Below are 10130 nucleotides of genomic sequence, written 5' to 3' on the forward strand. Positions count from 1 at the left end.
CAGGTACAAAACATGGAAACTGAATTAAAACAGGGGACGCTCTGTCGAAATTTTGTTAACCCATAGGGAAGTACCTCTCCATTTTACCCACCATACTTCATTCGAAATCTTAATCTTTATATGAATCTTTTCACATTGAGGACAATGTGAGATTCAAGTGTATGGAGGAGAATTACTTAGCCAATTGCTTGCTCAATGAATTATTCTCATTGCTTGCTCAATTAATTATTCTCAAAAAAACAAAATTGTTTTAGCAAATAAAGACTATTTTTACGACAAAACCAAAAAGAAAAATCCAAGAAAAGTTTTTGCAAATAACCAACTACAAATCTATTATAACCAAAAAGTGAAAAAGTAAAAAGAAGTTTTGTAATATTGAGAATAAATTTATGCAAAATATGGCGTTTATACCCAATTCCTCCGTTACTGTGAGATAAACCTAATGCCATATATATTTTTTTCAGAAGATTTGAGTGAGTCATATGTTTCGTGTGATTTAGAACTTGTCACAATTATTCATTTCAAGACCGCACGAAGCGTTATATAAGGAAGAATGTAATATCAATACAAACCCCTCAAACCATCCTCCAAATTACAAAACCCGAAAACCTTGAACCAAAACCTTACCACTTTATCCCTCTCGCCAGAAAAATACAATACTGGTCTTTTACCGACAGACCCTAAAGAAATGGAAATGCATTCTTTCGATTTCAATTTCATTTACTGCATATATTTTGCAAAACCTAGGTTCCCTCCAGAACTTAGGAGAGAATATTTCTCTTTAGCAATGAGGTGAGGAAAAGGTGGTGCCAAAACGAACAAAGGCCACCATTTTGTGGAGTTTCCAAAAGCGCAATGAAAAGAAGAGCAAAAAGATACGAACGATGCTTAGGCTGTGGAAACTGGTCTCACGAAGGAAGATGTAGAAAAAGTCAAACTCAGTCTCAACATGAATATACTGAACTAATGAGAGTGGGGGCTATTAGGCTAAAAGTCGAACGATCCATTATAGTTGGTAGCTATGTTCAGAGTAGGATTGAGGAAGAACCGATCCACATCCTCGACAAAAACCGGTCTTGACGAATGGACCTTAAAAGAGTCACTAGGTTTATAAAACTCAGTAAAAATAATTATATTTCGGGGGAGAAGAAGCCAACAATCGAAGACATCTCAAGACCCCCGTTAAATCAGCAGAAGTTGTATTTACCAACCCAAACCCTTGAACCACCACCAAATACCAAATTCCTACTCAAACAGAACCAACCCATATTACCTTCTAATCTATGCAACCCTTCACAAAGATGGAGATTTGAACTTGTTACAAGCTTATTTATCACAGGTTACATCTTGGCTAAGAGTGTTCACAAACATACATCACATGTATGATCAGATATAAAACCGAGTGAGAGTGAACATTGTGAGAACGTGACGTTTTGCATAAACAGAAGCTCATTAAAACAAATCGCCTTTTTATTTGTCACTACATATATTCTTATGATTTAAGGTTGGTCATTTTGTTCCCATTTTCTTAGGAACTCTTTGGGGATGTTTAAGCTATGGTCCTAACTTGCTATTTTTAGAGAATATTTATAAGTAGCTTGCTTGAGGACAAGCAAGGTTCAAGTGTGGGGATGTTTGATGTATATAAAAATATACATCTTTTTAGCATCAAATAATCAATAAAAACTGCAACTTCTATCAAATAGCATAGCTCAGAAGGCTACTTATCATAATAAAATGCAATTTCAGGTAAACCCAAGCCTCAAACGAAGAAACAATCGAAAAGACGAAGAAAAACGGAAGAAAACACAAGAAAAACAAGAAACACGCCCCCATGCTTCTAAACACAAGAAAAGACAAAAATCTACAAGAAAAGACATATACTGAAGACAAAAGCACGGGGCCATACCTTCTCAACCACGGGGTCGTGGTCACCTTTCAGATAAGACAAAAAGAATTAGCACATGTCACAATAAAGCACGGGGCCATGCCTCAAGAAACACGGGGTCGTGGCTGAGCCATCATGTACGATCTGACAGCATTTAATGCAACTGGACACCTACACATGGGACCGTGCCTCAGGAGCACGGGGCCGTGCTTCTCACTCCAGACTGCCTATAAATAGAGGCTCTTTGTTGCATTTGATGAGTATGCTTGAAGAAGATCTCTAAACGGGTTTCTCTTATAAAAACACCCACATTGCACTCATTTTGAAGATCTTGTGAGAAGTTTGAAGGCTTGGAGGTTATTATCATCATCCATCATCATAATCATCATCCACCGTCATCATTAAAAAGGAAGATTCATCCACATTTGGTTAGATTGCTCTAGTTTAATCAAGTGTTTGTTATCATCATTCATTTTAATGTTCATAACCATACTCATTATGAGCTAAACTCCATTTACCATCTAAAATCTATGAAGAAGCTTTGTTTTATTTGATGATTATGTTTAACATGTGATTTAGTTTAGTAAAGTACATGGCTATCTTGCAATTATCTTTTGATGAGAAATGTTTCACTATCTTAATTCAACAATTCAAAGTTGGTGATTAACAATCATTCATGATCGATTCATGTTCTTGAAAGAAATAATACTTTGATAATTTATAGAAACATGGATCCTTATACTGTACTTAGAAATGAAGAGATATAAGCTATGATCTATTTCTCTAGTTTTGGTAATTCTGAAATAACATTGTTAACACGATTGCTTAGGTTATCATGCTAGTTAAAGAAATCATATGTCAACGGAATGTGTAATTATAACCTACTTAAATCAACCAAGGGGAGGTTGTGTGACTAAACTATAACCACCCGAAGTTGTCAGAATTGGTATTTGAGAAATCGAAGTCAATACTAATCCTTCTACTTTACTAAACTACTTGCCAACTTAAATTGACATTCTCGTGGTAGCATGACATTAGGAAAGGGCTGACTTTAAAATGCGTATGCTACTTTCTTTTATGTCATAGAATATGTTCACTTAGAAATGAGGGGCTATTCTATCTTATATTATTTCAGTAAGTTTATCACATGTTTATTTTATAATCATCAAGGATAAATGGAGTGAATTCTTGATCTTAGATAGTAACCTTTATATAATTGAAATACTCATTTAGAATTTCTCTTCTTGTCACCTATATATTATATATAAGTTTTTTTTCTATTTCATAAAAAGTTAAAAAAAAAAATCTACCTCAAAATGATTAAACCCTCTGATTAAAGTAAGACGAAGATTCATTATTAGAATCATTTGTGTCCACGGATCAATACTTGGTTCTTACCAATACTATTCTATACATACGATAGGTACACTTGCCTATTTTGTGTGTGTTTAGTCTTAGTAGAAATCACTTTTATGAATTTAAAACACGATCTTGTGCGAAAGCTAAAACCTCAATTCAGTTGCCATTTTATATCTCACCGCACACACACATCAGTTTGTGCCAGTAATCAAAATGCATTCATTCTTTTTGCTTTTGATACATTTGGGTCCCTTGACCCAGATGTTGTTACGCTTCTGAAAAGAGTTCAGTGGGTTGTTGGGGAATTTACTGCAAATGAGTATCTTTGGATACCTAAGAGTCGTGTAAACACTATTAGATCAAAATTATTTGTGGTTCCCTAATATATATTTTAACCGGATGAAACTCATATTTGAGAGCAAGAATAAAGTATGGTTTTTGCTTGTGTATGATGAACCAGAAAGAATTTTCGTATGATCAAAATCGGTCATATTAGGGTTGGGTGACAACTGCTTTGCAATTATCAAAACAATTAACATGTTTTGAATTTCAAAACAACAAATTTAGTTATCATTAAAACTTATGAAAGAAATTTAATTAAATTTTAATAAGTTTTGAATTTCAAAACAACAAATACTCTTCTGTTAGCTCGACCCCAACCGAGGGCACTGCCCCTCGGACCCCCGCTAAGGGGGTGTTGCCCCCTTGGAACCCCCCCATGAATTTGGGGCGAATGTCACACCCCAACCTAAGGCGAAAATGCTGGGGCGTTAGCTGATTGCTCACAGCTCTCAATGTACTATCATGCAATAATTAAAAGTGGCAATATCTATTTAATTCGATTAAATTATTCAAATAATTCAAGTACAAGTTATATAATCCATAATCATAAAACAACACAAACTTATATCTCAAATAATCTTGATTAGAATTTTTCTAGCTTAAATTCTTCGCTAAATATTCACCAAAGCTTGCAACTAGTTCAAACAATGACCTGCATATGCGTATAAAATAGAAAAGGTTTGTCAACAACACATGTTGAGTGAGAAAAACACCAGTTTAAGACACTACTATAATAATATATAATAAATAAAGAAAAATGCAAATTGTTCATGTGAGATAAGCAATTTAACCATAGCATATAAACAAATCACACAAACATAAAGATAGGGCTAAATCGTTGCCATTCATCGGGAATTGGTTACCAAAGATGAGTTTTCGGTAAGCTCGATGCAAGATGAATTGGGAGATGGCTACTACGACAGTCATATGATCATACTATAATGAGAATATGTTGGACCTCTCCGAAACATATTCAAATAAAGCAAGTAAGCAAACAGCAAGTTAGGCATAAACTGATATACACATAAGGATTAAACAGTTGTGGTTATGAATACTAGATAATATATAAATATTGTAATTACGCATATGTCCCCAAAAGATTTAAAATAAGTAAAAAGGGGAGTGATTACTCACCTTGATGAGCGGAACAAGACACAAGTGAGAATTATCAACCTTTCGGGATTTACCGTCAAGAATTCCTAGTTTAAATATAATAATATAATTTAATTATAAAAGATATAACATGAATAGTGGCTTTAAGATTTCTATGTGAATTGAATAATGTTGTGATTAGAATATTACTGAATCGAACGATTGATTTTCATAGTGATTATTATTGCAAAGATTAATATTATAGATTATCATTTATTTATTAAAATCATTATTTTAATATTTATAAAATCACCCTTGTTTACTTGATATGATAAATATATAATCAAATTTATAAATTAATAATTTAAATAACTAATTTTAATATTAAATATACTTAAAATTATCCGAATAAATTAAATATAAATACATAAGTTTTTAAATAGATAACTATATTATGTAGTAATACACATAATAATATTTAATAAATATTTGTCTTGAATCTTTGACAAAATTTAATGCTAAATATATAGTTAACACGTTTATTATGTTTTTGATTAAAAAAAAATATTACCTATATAATAAAGATAAAAGTTTGTAAAACCGCTCAACGACGAGAAAACGTGAAATTAAAGGTGTCGGGTTTTAATAAGGTTTATTTAAAACAATATATACTACATATATATGAACATAAATATATACACACACACACATATCCAAAAGCTTGTGACGAGATTTAATTGACAAGAAAACGAACTCAAAGATATCGGTTTGATAAAATATTGTTTATTTTATATTTACTATTAATCATAATTAATATTACTACCTTTAAAACCTTTTAAAAAAAATAAAAACAACAACCGCGTCCAGGGGGCTCGAACCCGCACCCCTGGCCGGTTCAGTGAGTTAAACACATACACACACCAGCCACTGGGCTGGTGTATCCATTTGGTTATAAAATGAGAATGATAATTTACATATTGAATCAGTTAAAATCCTCAAATCCCCAAGAACCCTAACAATCTAAAATTGATTAATCCATTTTTTCTTCTTAATTAATTATGGGGTAATCGTTAATGTCTTAAAGGTAAACACGATGCATATAAAAATTACCTTGTGTGATACCGAATTAAGGGAGAATCATGAACAAACAGCCGACGATCTAGACGAGCTAATTGCGATGGTTGCAGAAGGTTTTAAACCAATTACCCATAGAGTTTTGATCGCGAGGACATGATCAATGTGTATATAAGTTTAATTGAATTGTTATCAACTGCTAATGGTATATTGATATGGTGATAAAAGACGGTTTAATTAATTTTGTTAATCCGCATCATATTGATCTTGTTTTCTAAATTATATATGTCGGTATAGATCGTTTCTCCTTTACAAACGATTTAGGAGAATCTATTTCAATTATGCAACGAGAATTAAGGTACAAGCGAAGAACGGGTTACGGGTGGAGCTGGATCTGGATCTTGGGTTAACGGGTTTGGTTTAGTAATATAATATAATGTTCAAATGAAATTTGCAATGAGGTCCCTAAACTTTAGATGATGATATAAAATAGGTTAAAGTATTGTCTAGAGTTAGAATTGTGTGTGTGTATATATATATATATATATATCGAAGTTATTATGCTAGTTAAATAAAATATTAAACAATAATATTAAAATAATAATAGTAACTCAATAAATGCGGTATTTTATTGATAAAATTACCCAAACACGAAAACGGGTCAGGTATTAAATATTAATATATTAATCGAAAAACCCGAGTTGTTAGAGCGAAGCCCCTAAGTACCAATAGGATTATAAATTATAATGAGATCAAATAAGTGGATACCCGCACACGACTTGTTTAGATTCTTATTACGGGTGCACACCAGAGTCGGGCAACGAAACTCTCCATTCAACATATTTTTTTATGACGGGGATTCGTGATTAACAATGTAGCATGGGTGAAGAAGAAATTTAATTCTAACGCGTCCTTAATTAAATGCAAATTTGTTAAACAAATTCTTGGGACAAAAAAGACTGCCATGCCTTTGTTATTAAATTCGTAGAGAAACACGTGTTTAAATATCATTGGTTCCTACATTTCTCATTTTATTATCCTACTTCTCTCTCTCTCTCTCTCTCTCTCTCTCTCTCTCTCTATATATATATATATATATATATATATATATATATGTTTGTGTATGTGTGTAGTGTTGCAAAACTTCTGACTAGACACCGATTAATCCCGACTAATCGCTAGTCCCCACTTCACTGATTAATTTTGGGCTAGTCGGCCAATTAATTGGTCAACGGTCAAATCCGGCCAAAATCAGCGATTTCCGGCTAGATTCCTACCAAAATCATCGTTTTCCAGTGAGATTCCGACCAAAATCAGCGCTTTCCGTCGAGGTTCCAGTCAATTCCGGGCCAAAATATGTTTGTGTATGTATAAAAACAGAAAATTACATATAAAATGCGTGTGTGCATATATAAAACTGAAAAATATACATTAAAGTCCGATCTGATTAATCTCGACTAATCCCGATTAATTGCTAGTCTCCACTCTCCACCCCATCCCTTAAAATTATGTGAAGAAGTTTCTCAAATCTTTTTATACATTAGATTATTCTATTTTGACACTAGGTAGAGAAATGACCACCCATGGTGTTTATGTCAACTTTATTCATAAAGGGGACTCATAGAAGTCTCATATTACAACTTCCATAGCCACTACCCTTGTATCCTTAAATACTAACACAAATAAGTAGTTCAAAACAACTTGAATATTACAGACAAGAGACAAGCTATTTATAATAAAGCCTTCGCAATTTTCCAGTGAACACCACCACCTTGACATAAACCATGTTTTGCAAGCTATCCATGAAGTGAAAAAAAACATATCTCGCATGATGATTGAGAAGTAAAGTGCTACACACCACCCAAAATCCGATAGGGAAGCCAATGGCACCACCTATGTAAAACCATCTCCAAAGTTCATTGAACTCTTTCCCATCATCCTTACTTTCAACTACCATATGTGGTACCTCTGAAGCTTCGTCTCCTGGACAATATTTGGTTAAGGGAAGTCCACATAGTCGATCATTTCCTGTGTATCTTGAAGGTTCAAAAGACTGGAGTTGAGTGGAAGATGGAATTCTACCTGAAAAGTTATTAAAAGACACATCTAGAAACTCTAATAAATTTATCTCGAACATGCTTGATGGTATCTCCCCTAAAAGGTTGTTTCTTGATAAATCCAAAGCTAGGAGATTTCTCATATCACCAATTTTACATGGAATCATCCCAAGTAGGGCGTTGTTTGACAAATTCAGTGCAATTAATCCATGGAGATCAGTTAGTTCAAAAGGTATTTGTCCTGATAAATTATTTCCTAATAGATCAATGCCCTTGAAAAGTCCTAGATTTGTGCTGAATTCACGTATATTTCCTTGCCATTGGATCATTTTCTGGTCAACATAAAGGGGATAAAAGTAAATTTCCCCTCTATCTGTTAAAGTGGACGATGGATCCAAAACACTATGTACATTTTGTTGATGTAAGAATCCTTCTTGAACCAAGATAGTTAGATTATTCATGCATGAGGGTATAGTTCCATCAATATTGTTCATTGACAAGTCCAGGATTTGAAGATTTGAAAGTTGACATATTTGTAAAGGGATCGGTCCTAGGATTTTGTTTGATGTTAGGCTAAGAACATACAACCTTGATAAGCTTTCCCCTATCCACGAAGGCAGATTCCCAGTAAACTTTTTGGCCCCTAAATCCAAAAATGTTAACTTCGTGCAACTTTTTAATGACAAAGACAAATTTCCGAAGAAGTTGTTCTTGTATAAAGATAGCACCTCAAGCCAACTAATGACTCAACAGAGGTATGAAGCCTTCCAAATAGATTGTTGTATCCTATATTAAGAACTTCAAGTTCTTTGAAACACCACAAACAGTCTGGAAGATTTCCTGTAAATGCGTTATGCGAGAGGTCTAAATATGCTAAAACCCATTAGACATTTGGCATAAAAAGGATATTCTTCCATGGAAGTTTTTTCTGGAAAGATCTAAATATACTGAAGTAGACGGAACATTCGCTATATGACCATAAAAGTTGTTTGAACTAATATCTATTCTTGAAGAATAATTAGGGTCAAAGCTGGATACTAAATCTGGTACTTCCCCACTAATGTTGTTGACTGAGAGATTCAAATATGTCAATTGAAAATGCCAAATGTTCCAAAACTAGACAGGAATTGTGTTGGAAATTCTATTATTGGCAATATTAAGATGAGTAAGATTTTTAAGATTCAGAATCCATTTAGGGAAGCTATGCCCTAGATTGCATGAACTCAAATCAATAGAATCTACATAAGAAATATTTGACATGTGAGCTTCGAAAAGAACGCTTTTAACTAATTTCTTTGAAAGATCAATATTACGAAGCTTTGATCTCCCAAAGTTTTCAGAGATGGCATCCCTAAGATAATTAGAAGAAATGTCAAGGGTTTGAAGCTTGGGTAGTTCCCACACATTTTCACTTATTGGTCCATTTAACTCATAATGATCAAGGTACATATATTCGAGTGAGGAAAACATTTGGATCTCATCAGTTAGTGAACCCGTGAACCGACTGTAAGAAGCATACAAATATTGCAATGCAAATGATGTGCATCCAGACCAGTTGTTGAGGAAATCAGGAAATTTGACAACAACAGAGTTGTAACCAATATATAAAGATGTCAAACTACAAAGATTACCAAAAGATTTGCCATCCAACATGTTTTTAGAGAGCCTAAGAGTACGAAGCTTATTGCTAGTTAATGGCAGTAACCAATGGTACATGGATGAGTTGAGATTGTTATCGACGAGATCAAGGGTAACAGTAGATGAAGAAGAGGATTTGGCAAATAATGAAGAATATGGATGCACAACCTGTGAGAGGTCACATCCCCACAAACTTTAATATGATAGTTTTTTAATACTTATAATCACATTTACCCACTTATTTGCTTTGGCGAGAGAAGTGCCACCCATATCGAGTTTGTTCAAGTTAGAATATGGGATAACCAATCTATGGTTTCAATTGTACAACTTCTTAGCTCTCCAAGTGAAAGCTCTTGTAAGTTTGTGAGGTTTCCAAGTTCTGGGGGAATGCAAGTTCCGGCTAAATGATAGTTGTCAGAAAGGTCGAAGATGTATTAATTTGGTCAATGAGCCAATAGACATGGGAATGCTTCCACAAACAGAGTTACCACCGAGTATCAGATAATTTAATTCGATCAATGAACCAATGGATGTGGGAATTCTTCCATTTAAATAATTGTTTGAAAGGTCAAGATAGCTTAACTGATTCAAGGAACCAATGAGCATCGGAATTGTTCCATTTAAATTATTGTTAGAAATATCAAGATACTTTAAATTGGTCAAGGATCCAATGGTCATGG

General features: G+C 33.6%; 1 pseudogene; it reads right to left on the reverse strand.

Annotated features, from left to right (window-relative positions):
• Nucleotides 1-7382: 7382 nt before the first annotated feature.
• LOC143564196 (receptor-like protein EIX1) lies at nucleotides 7383-9878 on the reverse strand (annotated as a pseudogene).
• Nucleotides 9879-10130: the final 252 nt, after the last annotated feature.

Source organism: Bidens hawaiensis, unplaced genomic scaffold, assembly GCF_021521415.1.
Source record: "Bidens hawaiensis isolate Kalapana, Puna unplaced genomic scaffold, B.hawaiensis_p1.1 tig00021833_1, whole genome shotgun sequence".
NCBI classification, from domain to species: domain Eukaryota; kingdom Viridiplantae; phylum Streptophyta; class Magnoliopsida; order Asterales; family Asteraceae; genus Bidens; species Bidens hawaiensis.